Below are 12,192 nucleotides of genomic sequence, written 5' to 3'. Positions count from 1 at the left end.
AGAGGGAACAATAGTAGGTACAGCCATAGGGTTAGCCACAAAAGTAGGTGGCTTACCAAATACATCAATTGTCTTGCCCGTAGCAATGGGCAAGCTAGAGACATGCAATCTTTCTCTTCTTCTATGCTTCTTCACAAGCACAGTAACAGCTTCCTTGACATGTCTCCACTCTGTTTTCAAACCTGTCTCTATAGTCTGATCCTCCAGCAAATCATCAAGCTTCTCTTGAAGCTCAGGATCAGCTGCTTGTAGAAACAATTCAATTTTTTAACTTGCAAGAGCTTGCTATTCTGCAAGATCCAACTGCTCAAATCGACTTTCAAATTCTCTTAACAATTCTGTAGCCAAAAGACCCTTATTGGGTTGTATAACCCGCTCCTAAAAAGTCTTGCGCGTAATCAAACTGGTATCCTCAATGTAAAATTATTCCCTAAGTGTCTTCTTGAAGGCTACCCAGTCTACATCCTACAAGTATAATTCAGTAATCCGTGCTTTGAGTTCATGAACAGTAACACGTACAAAATACCGACTCCATGCAAATTAAGCCACCCCAAAGAATTCCATCTTCTGAGCATAGGTATATACATATGCATATACATTCCTGCCATTGAATAACTTCACCTCACGCTCAACTGCTTGCAAAGCATTCATCACAACACTTTCTGTTTGAGCTGAAGCTTGCATCACCTATTGTTGTTGTTGTGCCTGCATAAGCATATTCATATTTTGCACCAACTATTGCAAAACATCACTGGAGAATGTATTCGAAGGTTCTCCCATCTTATCTTTCCTTCTTCTGTGAGACGACCTTTCACGTCAGGTTCAGCAATGTCGGAGGGGTTTTGTCGAAAGGTCAAATCCACCGGGGATAAGAAGTAGAAGGAAGTAGAGATAGGAGATGGAAGAGAAGATAGAGAATATCCAAGTGGTAAACACTACAAAAACAAATCACAATGAATTGAATCAATATGTATTGAAAGAACCTAGAATCTTTGCACTACTCAGAAGCAATCTCCAGGCATTAGATCTATTGGTGCTTCTTTATAGGACAAAACGTGCATCAAAATTACAGCTTATTCTCTACTACTCGGAACCCAAATCTGATGGCTCCGTTGGCTTCGAAAGGGGGGTAAAACTCTTGGATGCCTGGTCACAGATCTCCCAAATCACTCCTTCTTCTTTCAGTTCAATTTGCAGTTTTCAGTCTGTTTACAGCGATCGCGACACGGCGATTTCGTCAATCTGTCTTTTTTATGAAAAATCTCCTAACTGGCTAAAAAAACAACTTACTTTTTGCATGCCATCCTAATCTAGAAGCTTTTTCTAACTTTTTCGGATTTTTACAATAAATAATATCAAAAATTGGCTAAAATTATCCAAAAATCTAGTATTTTTGGATAATCCATGCAACTCACACTAGTACTAATGGCTCAGATCACATTGACTCTCTAGATCAATAAAGAAATCAAATGATGATGCATTCCATACTTTTTCACACTGTGTCCTCATAACATCACGACAACGTCTATGTACTCTTGTAATGAGACTTTCTTTTTCCTGCTTGCTCAAGTCATCGACAAGGATAAGTAGGGGCATCTCCCCTTCTCCTTAGCCAAGTTAACCTCTTTCACTTTGGCAGGTCCTTCTATAGGCTCACTCACTTGCCCTTGTCATTTGGCTCCTAGCAAGATCACTACCCTATCGCCTTTCTTGAACTTTGTGAATTGTTTCAATAGGTCTTGCGGTTTTCTCTATTCTATAGCTTCTGACTCCCTAGACTATCTCTTCCTTTCCTCCTTCCAATGTTGGCACCTTAGGTGGACCGGTAGGTCTCCCTTGGTGCGTTTTCTAGTATTAGGAGGTCAAGGTATCTCGGGGTCGCTGTCTGAGCTCACTTTCGATTTGGAATCGAACACTTTGTCGCATCACTGGAAGAGGGAGTCTCTCTTAGTGGTCATGGCTCTAACGGTGATTCCATTCTCAATAGAGGCATGGCAAGTGGCTAAACTAACCCTGCTTGCTCATAGTCTATCACCTCTTTATAGCTTTAAGTCTACTCTGATTTGCTCAATTACCCGACCATCCGTGTCATATTCTATTGTGTCGATCTCCTCTTTACTATCTACATTCAGTCTTCATACTCATTATCTGAACTATCCTCATTTGACTACTTGTCATCTCCTAAACCTCAATGCTTTGTTTCTTTCTCATTGGTGACTAAGGCCCAATTGTACATCAAGTTCAAATCATGCACCTTGGTCATGATTTTTGGTTGAGTTATGATATTATCTGCTTTAGTTGGTTTTCTTTTTGTTTGAGAGTTTGAGATTGTGAATGATTGGGTTTGAGTGTGATTATGTATGTTTTGAATGATTTTTCATGAGTGTGAATGGTTGTGGTTGCGAGATTTTATAGTATATTGTTGACCCTCTATGGTGTATCGTTTAGGTCTCGTTTGTCTGTTGTTGTCTTCTGTTTGTTTCTATGAGGATTTTGTGGGATGAATGTTTGTCTTGGAAAAAAATTTCAATATTTGAAAGAGAATTTTATAATCTCAAAATTAGCTAGCTTGAATGAAGATATATCTAATGAAGCTAGAGTAAAGAGTTGAAATGATAGTGTTAGACTATAAAGAGTCATTGTAGTGGCTATAGTGCCTCTTCAAATGAGGTATACCTTTTGGAGGTAAAATCCACAAAAAAGAGAGGAGTTTAGTGATTTATTCTATTGTATTGCAAGTGGCTATGATATATGAGAGATTGAGGGAGTGATTGAGAGAAAAAATAGCCATTTCAATGGGTGAAACTATGTATTTGTAAGAGAAATTGTGAGAGATTGAGAGATGAATAACAATGAATCATGATGAATGAAGCCTATGTGATTAATTCCATTCAAAATTGAGTAGATATTTACATTTTCTTAGTTTTTCTTGCATAATAATGAATATTTGTTGAAGATAAATCCATGTGAGATTCAATTTATGATGTTGGGTAGAGTTATTCCTATTATTCTTATTGTTTCTCTTGTTTGGCCGTATGAAGTGGTGAAAATGTTGCTTATTGATCATACAAGATAGATTTTCTTACAGTATTTTTCCCATTTCCTTGGTGTTCTTTAGAGAGCTCTAGTCTTTCATCTCTATTATAGAGAAAGCAAAAAGAAAGAATATACAATGCTTTGAAGCTTTAAGCCATTGGGAGTGCTTTTGCAAGGTTATAGTTATTTTTCCAATTCAGTTTCATCAAATAGAAGCCAAAATCTTGTCCTTGGTTGATCTTTGCATCCCCATTGGTAATTTTTTTATGAAATAGATGCTTAAAGCCTTAGTCTTCCAGTATAAAGTTAAAATGTTATCTACTAAGACCACATTCACATTGGTGATCGCGAATGAACTAGTTCTTGACCTTTTATGTGCATAGAAGTATTGTTATTCCATCATTTTGGAGGATATATTGCTACATCATGCTCGTATTATAGTGATTGTTGGATATACAAAGGTGTTTATATACATTTGATCTCAAGCAACTGTTTGATCTCCTTGAAAATAAGTCAAAAAAGTTTGAATTTTTTTGTAGAAAATGCATATGCCTTTGGGAGTGCTAAAATATCAATTTTGCTAGTTTGATATTTGCTCACTCAAATTGCATTCAGTTGGTTTTTTTAACTTATAGTTGATCATACTTTAGGAATGTTGAGCTTAAGGATATGGATGCAAATATATGGGAAGAAATGGATGAGCTAACACGTTCTAATATTATGTTGACACTCTCAAAGTTCATGTATTTTACTACAAAAGACACAACAGATGATGCATATAGTGTATGGAAAAAGCTTTGTGACTTGTACAAGAAAGAAAGTGCTACTTTACAAGTGGCTGAAGAAACTCATTGATCTCCGCATAGAGAATGGGATTTCCATGTCTAGCCATCTTAATGAGTTTACTACCATTTTTAGCCTATTGATATCACCTTTTTCATTATTTGTTTAAGGCCATGTTTTTGTTGGTCTCCTTGCCTTAGAGTCAAAATACTTCAGTAGTCATCTTGACTATAGGAGAAAAGATTTTATCAAAGTTAACACCATGCTCCTACTTAAAACCCTTAGCACCAACCTAGCCTTGAAATGAAGGATATGGGCCAAGCCTCACATTCTTGCTATGGGCATTACGCACGATCGTTGTCTGGAGCTCCTTTACCTATCACAATAGACATACATACAAAAGATACTTGAGCAATTCCATAGGTAGAACGTTAAGCCTATTGGTTTTCCTCTTTACCTTTCCATGCGAAGGCTAGTCATGTCGATTGTCCCCAATCAAACGAGTAGAATTCCAAGATGGCCAAGATCCCTTATGCATATGTGGTGGCCAACTTAATGTATACCATGATAGCCACTTGCCCTGAGATAGCATTTGTAATAGGAGTTGTGGCACGCTATATATCTATACCCAGTCATAGACATTGGGACTCCTTGAAGGATATCATGAGGTACTTGAAAGACAATGTATATATGTGTATTTGCTATGGTGGCTAGGATACTACGACAATCATGGGTTACACTAACTCCAACTATGCAAAACATACAAATAGTCGAAAATCCATCTTTAGATATGTCTTCCTCTTTGGTGGAAATGTTGTTTCTTGGATGTCCAAGGTGCAAAAAATGCATAGCCTTATCTACTACTAAGGCAAAGTATATTGCAACCACAATTGAGGCTTGCAAGAAGACCCTATGGTTAGGCCGTTTGGTAATAGACCTTGGTATCTACTACGAAAGGCAAAGTATATTGCAACCACAATTGAGGCTTGCAAGAAGGCCCTATGGTTGGGCCGTTTGGTAATAGACCTTGGTATTACCATTACTCCTACACTACATTCAGATTTTATGAGTGCCATTCAGTTAGCTAAGCCGGTCTTCCATGTGAAGACAAAGCACATTGAGGTGTGCTATCACTTCATCAGGGAGGTGATAGAGGAGAAGTCTATTAAGCTTATCAAGATCTCAATTAATGAGAATCCTATAGATCTACTCTTTAAAAGTCATGCAATAGAACATTTGACCTTCCTTAGGAAGATGATGGTGGGCATAGGATGAGATGACCTCTATTCCTCATCCTCTTGTGCTTTATGCACATTTGTACTTTGTCACTTTTTTCTTATTCTCTCCTCAGTCGTGGTATATTTTCCTTTAAGTGAAAGATTATTGGAGGTAAAGGTGCTTGTATCTTCGTTGCCTTATATTTACTGCACACACCATGACTACACACATGTACACTATAGTTGGCAGACACCTATCACTCTCACTTTATTATTTATTCTTTCTGTGACTATTGAATAAGGGAAGGTTGATTACACATTGTGACTATTAGAGTTCCCATATATGATGTCTTTCTCTCTTGCTCCATCCACCATAGCTCTTGGTTCCGCTTGTATGCTTCCATTCAAGCACTACCTTTCACAGAAAATTATTGGTAAACTCCAATAAGATTAGAGTTTTTATTGGAAATCATCAAGTCTTAAAACACTAGCCATCTAGTGTGTTAGACCTCTTGTGCACCCTTACCAACCTTGTAATCAAGCACCTATAAGAGTGACTCAATGGTGATTGCAAAAAGCAACAGGGTGAATAGGGAGCCTTGTTGCATTCCTAAGGGGTTTGGAAGAACTCGAAGTGATTGGACATGGCACTATCCAACTTGCCACATGTCAAAGTTGGTTCGTTTGAGCTAATGGTGGGTCTTCTTAAGTCTTGGAATCAACTCACATCAAAGTGCTTGGCAAGGGGATACCCATAGCAAGCACAATACCTCTCTTAGTCATTTGGATCAAAGCCCTTTATAGATAGGTGCATGCCCACATGCCTAATAAAGAGGGTTTCAATTTCGTTCTCTTCCAAAAGCTCCATAACAAAGCCATACAAAGATGACATGATTGTTGGGAATTCCAATTGAATGGAAAAGAAATCATGGCTAGAATTAGCCTACACAACTAGTAGGAAACTGGTTGAAAACCCATATGAGGATGGATGCCAAGTCCTTTCAATTTTTGGTTAGCCCCTTTAGTAAACCCTTAAGTGTTTGTAAGGTGTGGAAGGGCCTAAAGTTCTATTGAAGCAACATGTTACTTAAAACACTAGATTCTTGGAGTGCCACCTTCCCACACACAAAACTTAAAACATGAAAGCATAAGCTCAACAAGATCTAGGCATCTGTGCCCTCTCATTGTCTCAATGTCTTACTTTGAAAGGTTATCACAAAGTATCTCACCACCCAATACAAACTCTCCAATACCATGGGTGTCTCACCACTATGTGTCTTTTGCAAAAGCGCTCACAAATCTATTCCACATCTCCCTTGGGAATGCTTAAAGGTCAAGAATATATGTACCTACTAGATAGAGCAAGCCTTGATGGCAATGTCTCTTTGAAGTATGCAGTATTTGGTGATTGTTGGAGGCATAATGAAGAAAATCACAAGGTTTGAAACTCAATCTATAGGGTGACCATTATGAAAATATGAAAGTAAAAAATGATAGAGTCCATAATAGATGCTACATCCTTCCGATTGGATGATTTTGCTATTATGCAAAAAGGAATCATAATGTTTTGTAAAAGAAATCAGCATAAGTCACACATATTTAAGGTGGTGGCTACCAAACTCCCTAGCTCCCTTTAGTTTTTTGCTTAGAGAGTGCATGATCTCAAAGTCATCTACCATATGATGTAAATATTTAAATTATTCAATACATTACACCTTGTTTGAAAAAAGACATTCAAGAATCCATAGAAACCCAAAAAACAACATTGCTCTTTAAATATAAAAGAAGAGATAAACAATAAGTCAATCACATTTTGGACTTTAATAAAACTTATACGCATGAAGATAGAGCAACTACCATTAACATAATCAATGACAACCTTCTTCCTACCATGCCCACCCTACTATGAAGATACAATCATTTTGAACATCATGGTTCATGTGGAGAAGGCCTATTTTCTTGCATATACATGCATAATAACATACTTACAAACATACAAACATCCCACAAAAATAAGCACTTACCACATATACAAAACATTCACACATCCTCTCTCTCTCTCTCTCTCTCTCTCTCTCTCTCTCTCTCTCTCTCTCTCTCTCTCTCTCTCTCTCTCTCTCTCTCTCTCTCTCTCTCTCTCTCTCTCTCTCTCTCTCTCTCTCTCTCTCTCTCTCTCTCTCTCTCTCTCTCTCTCAAAGCTTGTGACATATATATCATCCTTTATATTTGTTGTGCTTATTTTGATATTATGACCATCTCAAAATAATATTTGACTATTGAGCTTTTCTATATTCCAAAAACACATGCTCAAAGCATACGCTCACCATTTGCATGTCAAATGCACACACATTAAACTTGTAGGCTAAATGTCTATTATCTTGGACAAATTACACAATATCCAATATTACTAAATGAACTAGATTTTAAAGAGTCTTAAGGGACATCCTACTTTCTAAGTTCTATAATCTCAAAATTCATAATCTAATTGAAAAGTCTTTGTGTTTATGACTTGATTTGAAACTCTATCAAAGTGTAATATTTTTAACTTAAAATGCGCATCATGTTTACCATGGGCCAAGATGTTTATGCTTACCATGGGCCAAGGTGTTTATGTACCAATTTGCCAATTGTAATAGGTTCTAAAAATACCCTAAGCATGTGAAAGGCGAGTATTGTTGTCAATTTGAAATTCACTTTCATGGATTATTAGCTCATTTCCTTTATCTTAAAACTAGTACTTGAATATATTTGAATGCAAAAGCACTTATTAATATTGCTATTCACAACACTATAAGATGTACATGCAAAAAGCATAAAGTTAGGTGAGAGTGACAAAAGTTCATCAAGTTACTTTTAGCAATTACAAGCAACCTTAAAGCAATATCTTCTATACTGGATTTTGCTTAAAAGGGTAGGTGTGTGATGCTTCAACCTCCCACATCATCAAGGAGAAACTTAAACTTGTTGATCATGCCATAAGCATAGCCATTTCTAAAGTTAAAAATTGTCTTAAAAGTCACATCCTCAAAATCTAACAAAGTCTCGAGGTCTCCACATCCATAAGCCTTGATCACCAATAATTGTTGTCTTGAAGGTATTGTTGCCAAATAAATCAACGTAAGCAACAAATCCCCATATTATTGCCTATATGGTTTGTAGCAATAAAACTCAACCCCAAAACCAAAACACATGCTATACTTGTAGCAGCAACCATGTGGTTATGATGTGCATTAGACAATGGATAAGATCTCTCTCGTTTCAACATATATTGAAATGATCCTTCTAAAATCTAACAAATAGTAACATTTTTAATAGGAAAAAACTTCATATTCGCACTTGTCTAGGCCATAGTTCAAGTTTACATGTTTGTAGATCACTAGGCCATAGTTTAAGTTTACATGTTTGTAGATTACATGATCTCAATGTAGTCTACTTTGAAAATTTTAAACCTCAACTCATCATAAGATTTTGATGTTTTCATTATTTGAAGGAACATTTGAGCTCTAAGAGATGCCAAATCCTTATACACTAAGAGAATCCAATATTTTATTACATTTAGACAATTTGATATTTTTCTTTATTATTCAAGTTTAATGTGTTAATTACAACATCAATGTTGACAAGGTCTAAGAGATGGTCATTACATAAGCATGCCTAGATTTTGGGGTCTTTGTAGAATTGAACTAGACTTGCCACCCTCCACATCCCATCCTTGTGTTCGTTATGCCAAGTGTAGGACAAAGGTGTTGATAATAGGATGTCAAGTGTGATGTTAAGTAATTGGCACATAATCATCAATGCATCCCAACACACTCTCTCACATAATTAATCATGGTCCTAGACTTGTGCTACCAATCTCGTCCACCAAGTATCATGTTCCAATCACGATGATTAGGACTTGAGATTACCCAAGCCTATCTTTCAAGAAATAACATTTTTTCCCCCAATTTGCTAAAGTATTGAGTCTATACATTGAGGTGACTATGAGTACTTCCTTAATAATCACGATTCTTGTTGCTACCATCCACCTTGACCCATCTGTTTGCTTGACATACTTAATGCTTCACCCTCCTAAGGTGCCACCAATAATCCATGTTTCTCAAAGTCATAAGGTCCCTCATATGAGGAAAAACCATGTATGAGCCCAAAGACATTTGTTAGATGAGGTTTCATGTGATCGAATAGTAAAGATGTGATCTATGTGGGTTTAGCCTATTAGTTAGATGGAGCACTTAAGATGATAGTAACTCGACCCACACTGTATTGATTCGCAAGTTGTGGGGATTATTAGGGATCCCCATTTTGGGTCCTAAGAGTTGTGGAGGCAATCCATAGCTAGGGGTCCCAAAAGGACCAATGGCCTCCTCTAGCATGGTTTAGGGGCAATGTCCTCAATCCAACGATAAAGAGCTTTTTTTTGTCCAATTAGTTAAGGTTAATAATATGGTATGTTGATCATGCCGATCAACTAATTATAAAAATGAGACCCTCTCAAAACTATGATCATCTATTTACTTGGTTAGAGTTGTCTCTGAAGCTTTAAGCTCTTCATATAGACTTTGTCTAGATCACCATCTCAACTTTACGGTGAAGGTGCATAGGTGGATAGATCCATCGTTGGATCATCTCAATTATTTAGTAATTTACTTTGTAATCTTTATTAATTGCTTAAATTCTATTCATCATACCATGTCATTTTACACATCTAAGAGTTCCATGAATAGGAATCAAATTATAACCTTGTCCCTAAATTTTGTCATTCAAGAACAATCGGTAACCATGCATAAGGGTGTTGTTGCCTAGCTTAGTCTCTTGCATAACAACAATATCTAATTTGAATTTTTTATACTCTCATGTAATCATTTTGTTTGCTAAATGACTAGAAGCCTTTGATGTTCCAAGTTAGAGCTTCTAATTTCCTTGTTAGCTTATTTGTTGGTAAACTCAGCATCAAAATCATCTCCCTATATGCCTTGAAGAGAAGCATGAATATTGATCTTCACCATGAGAGATTTTTAAGAAAGATTCTTAAGCAATTACATGCCTACTTTCTTGCCATTGCCTTGAATGATCTTTGAACTTACCATACAACTTTTTTTTTTCCTAGTTTGTTTCAATCCTCCTTCCTCTCCTTAGACTAATGCACTTTAGATTTTTCAAACTCCTTAAAGGCGACCTTGGGTCCTTTGTTATGGTAGGATGGGTATTTTTTGGATTGGTTTGCGGTCCCTCCATAGCCATGGAGGCCAAAGGCACTTACTCTTATGTAGACTTAGTGGTCTTAATATTTTGCTTTTTAAAGCCATCTCCCTCAAAATTTTATTAATGAAGCAATCTTGGGAAAAAGGGGCCAACCCTTTGCAAAGGTGTGATTCTTCTATAGGGGGATTCCATATTCACATTTAGGGACGTAGAGTACCCAACCAAGTACAACTACCAATGCCTGACCTTGCTATCCATTCACTTTCATAAGGATGGGAGGGTGGTCTAGATGCGAGAGGAAATGATGCTGGAATATAAGGTCAATTCCTTGAGATTGCAAGAGGGTGAAAGAGAGAGATACACCCATAAGTTTTAGTGGGTACTACTAATAACCCTAATTCCTTGTTATCTTCACATATATGTTAATGTATAGTGTGCACGTATACAAGGAGTACATGCCCACCCTTTGGCCATTTGCTCCAACAACCTTCCACTTAAAGGCCAAATGCACCTCTAAGAGAGAATAAAAAATGAAGATACTATCCAATGCCCATCAATACTCTATAGTGTGAAAAGCACTTAGAAGTTAAACTCTTTGTAAGAAGATCTATAGGGCTATCACTTGTGTGAATCTTGACAAGCTCGATTTGCTTGTCTTCAAGCACCTCCATGATGAAGTGATACTTCACCTCACTATGCTTTGTCATTGCATGAAAGATAGATTACATGCCAACTACATGGCACTTTGACTATCTCTATGCAAAATGGTTTATCCTCTTATCTAAGTTTCAAATACAGATGCAACACGATACTAATCACCTTCCCCCTATCCATATTGAAATGTTCAAGAACCTTCTCAATATACTTCTTTTGAGATAGATAGAGAATTTTCTTGTGTTTGTCTCATGAGATTTGCATTCCAAGAACTTTACACCAAAGGTTTCATGAACCTTTTCTTCAATGTGTCCACATCCAATAGTGATTTCTTGGCAATAAGCATGCCATCTAGATCATAAGGCTACAATCCATAGCCTTCTGTGTGTACATACAATAATTTGTTTCACTTCTTGTATAACCTTGAGACCTCATGAATGCATCAAAATCATGATACCATTCCTTGGGAGCTTGCTTCAATCCAAATGAGCTCTTGTTGAGCTTATATACAAATTATTCCTTGCCTTGTACAAGAAATCCCTCAAGTTTTATCCTCATGTAAACCTCCATGTTAAAAAGTTCTCTTAGCATCCATCTAGACAAGCTCCATGTCCTCCATGGCAACCAATGAAAGAATCATACGAAGAGTGATCATCTTAACTAGTACTAAGAAGATATCATCAAATTTGATACCCTTCTCCTACTCACACCTTCGACTACCAATCTTATATGATACTTGGGCAAAGCATCAAATGTTGGCATTTTTAGCTTATAAATCGATTTGCATGGTGATGCATGCTTGCCCTCAAGCAAAGGAAATAAACCCTGAGTGGCATTCTTAACCAAATAGTCAATCTATGACTACATAGCCTTCTTTTTATCGACCTCTTTTATAAGCAAACTACTCTCAACATTCAAATTAATCAAACCCTCAGCATGTGTAGAATTCATGGTTATAGTCCTAAAGTTGTCCCAACTTTCAAGCAATGTCACTAGCAAAAACATAGCTTTAACTAAATCTTTAAAAGTAATCATTTAGGTTCATAATCAACCAAATACAATGTTAAAATCATTCAAATATGTAGACATGGATGTCCCCTCTTCCATATCAAAGATCAATGGGCTTATTTAACCAATGAACTTGAGATGTAGTGCTTTGCTTTTCCACTGAGGTTGGTTTTTTCCAAACTCCATAGCATGACCACTTGTATCTTTTACATTGAAGTAAATGCAAGCTCATCCACTTCATTCAAGCATCTTTGTCCACATGTTTAGGCTTTACACCTTCCAACTTAACGCG

This window comes from Lygodium microphyllum, chromosome 21 (genome assembly GCF_053477565.2).
Source record: "Lygodium microphyllum isolate KBCC chromosome 21, Lygodium_microphyllum_v1.1.10, whole genome shotgun sequence".
Classification (NCBI taxonomy): domain Eukaryota; kingdom Viridiplantae; phylum Streptophyta; class Polypodiopsida; order Schizaeales; family Lygodiaceae; genus Lygodium; species Lygodium microphyllum.
The sequence above is the reverse complement of the archived record's forward strand: the minus strand, read 5'-3'. Positions refer to the sequence as shown.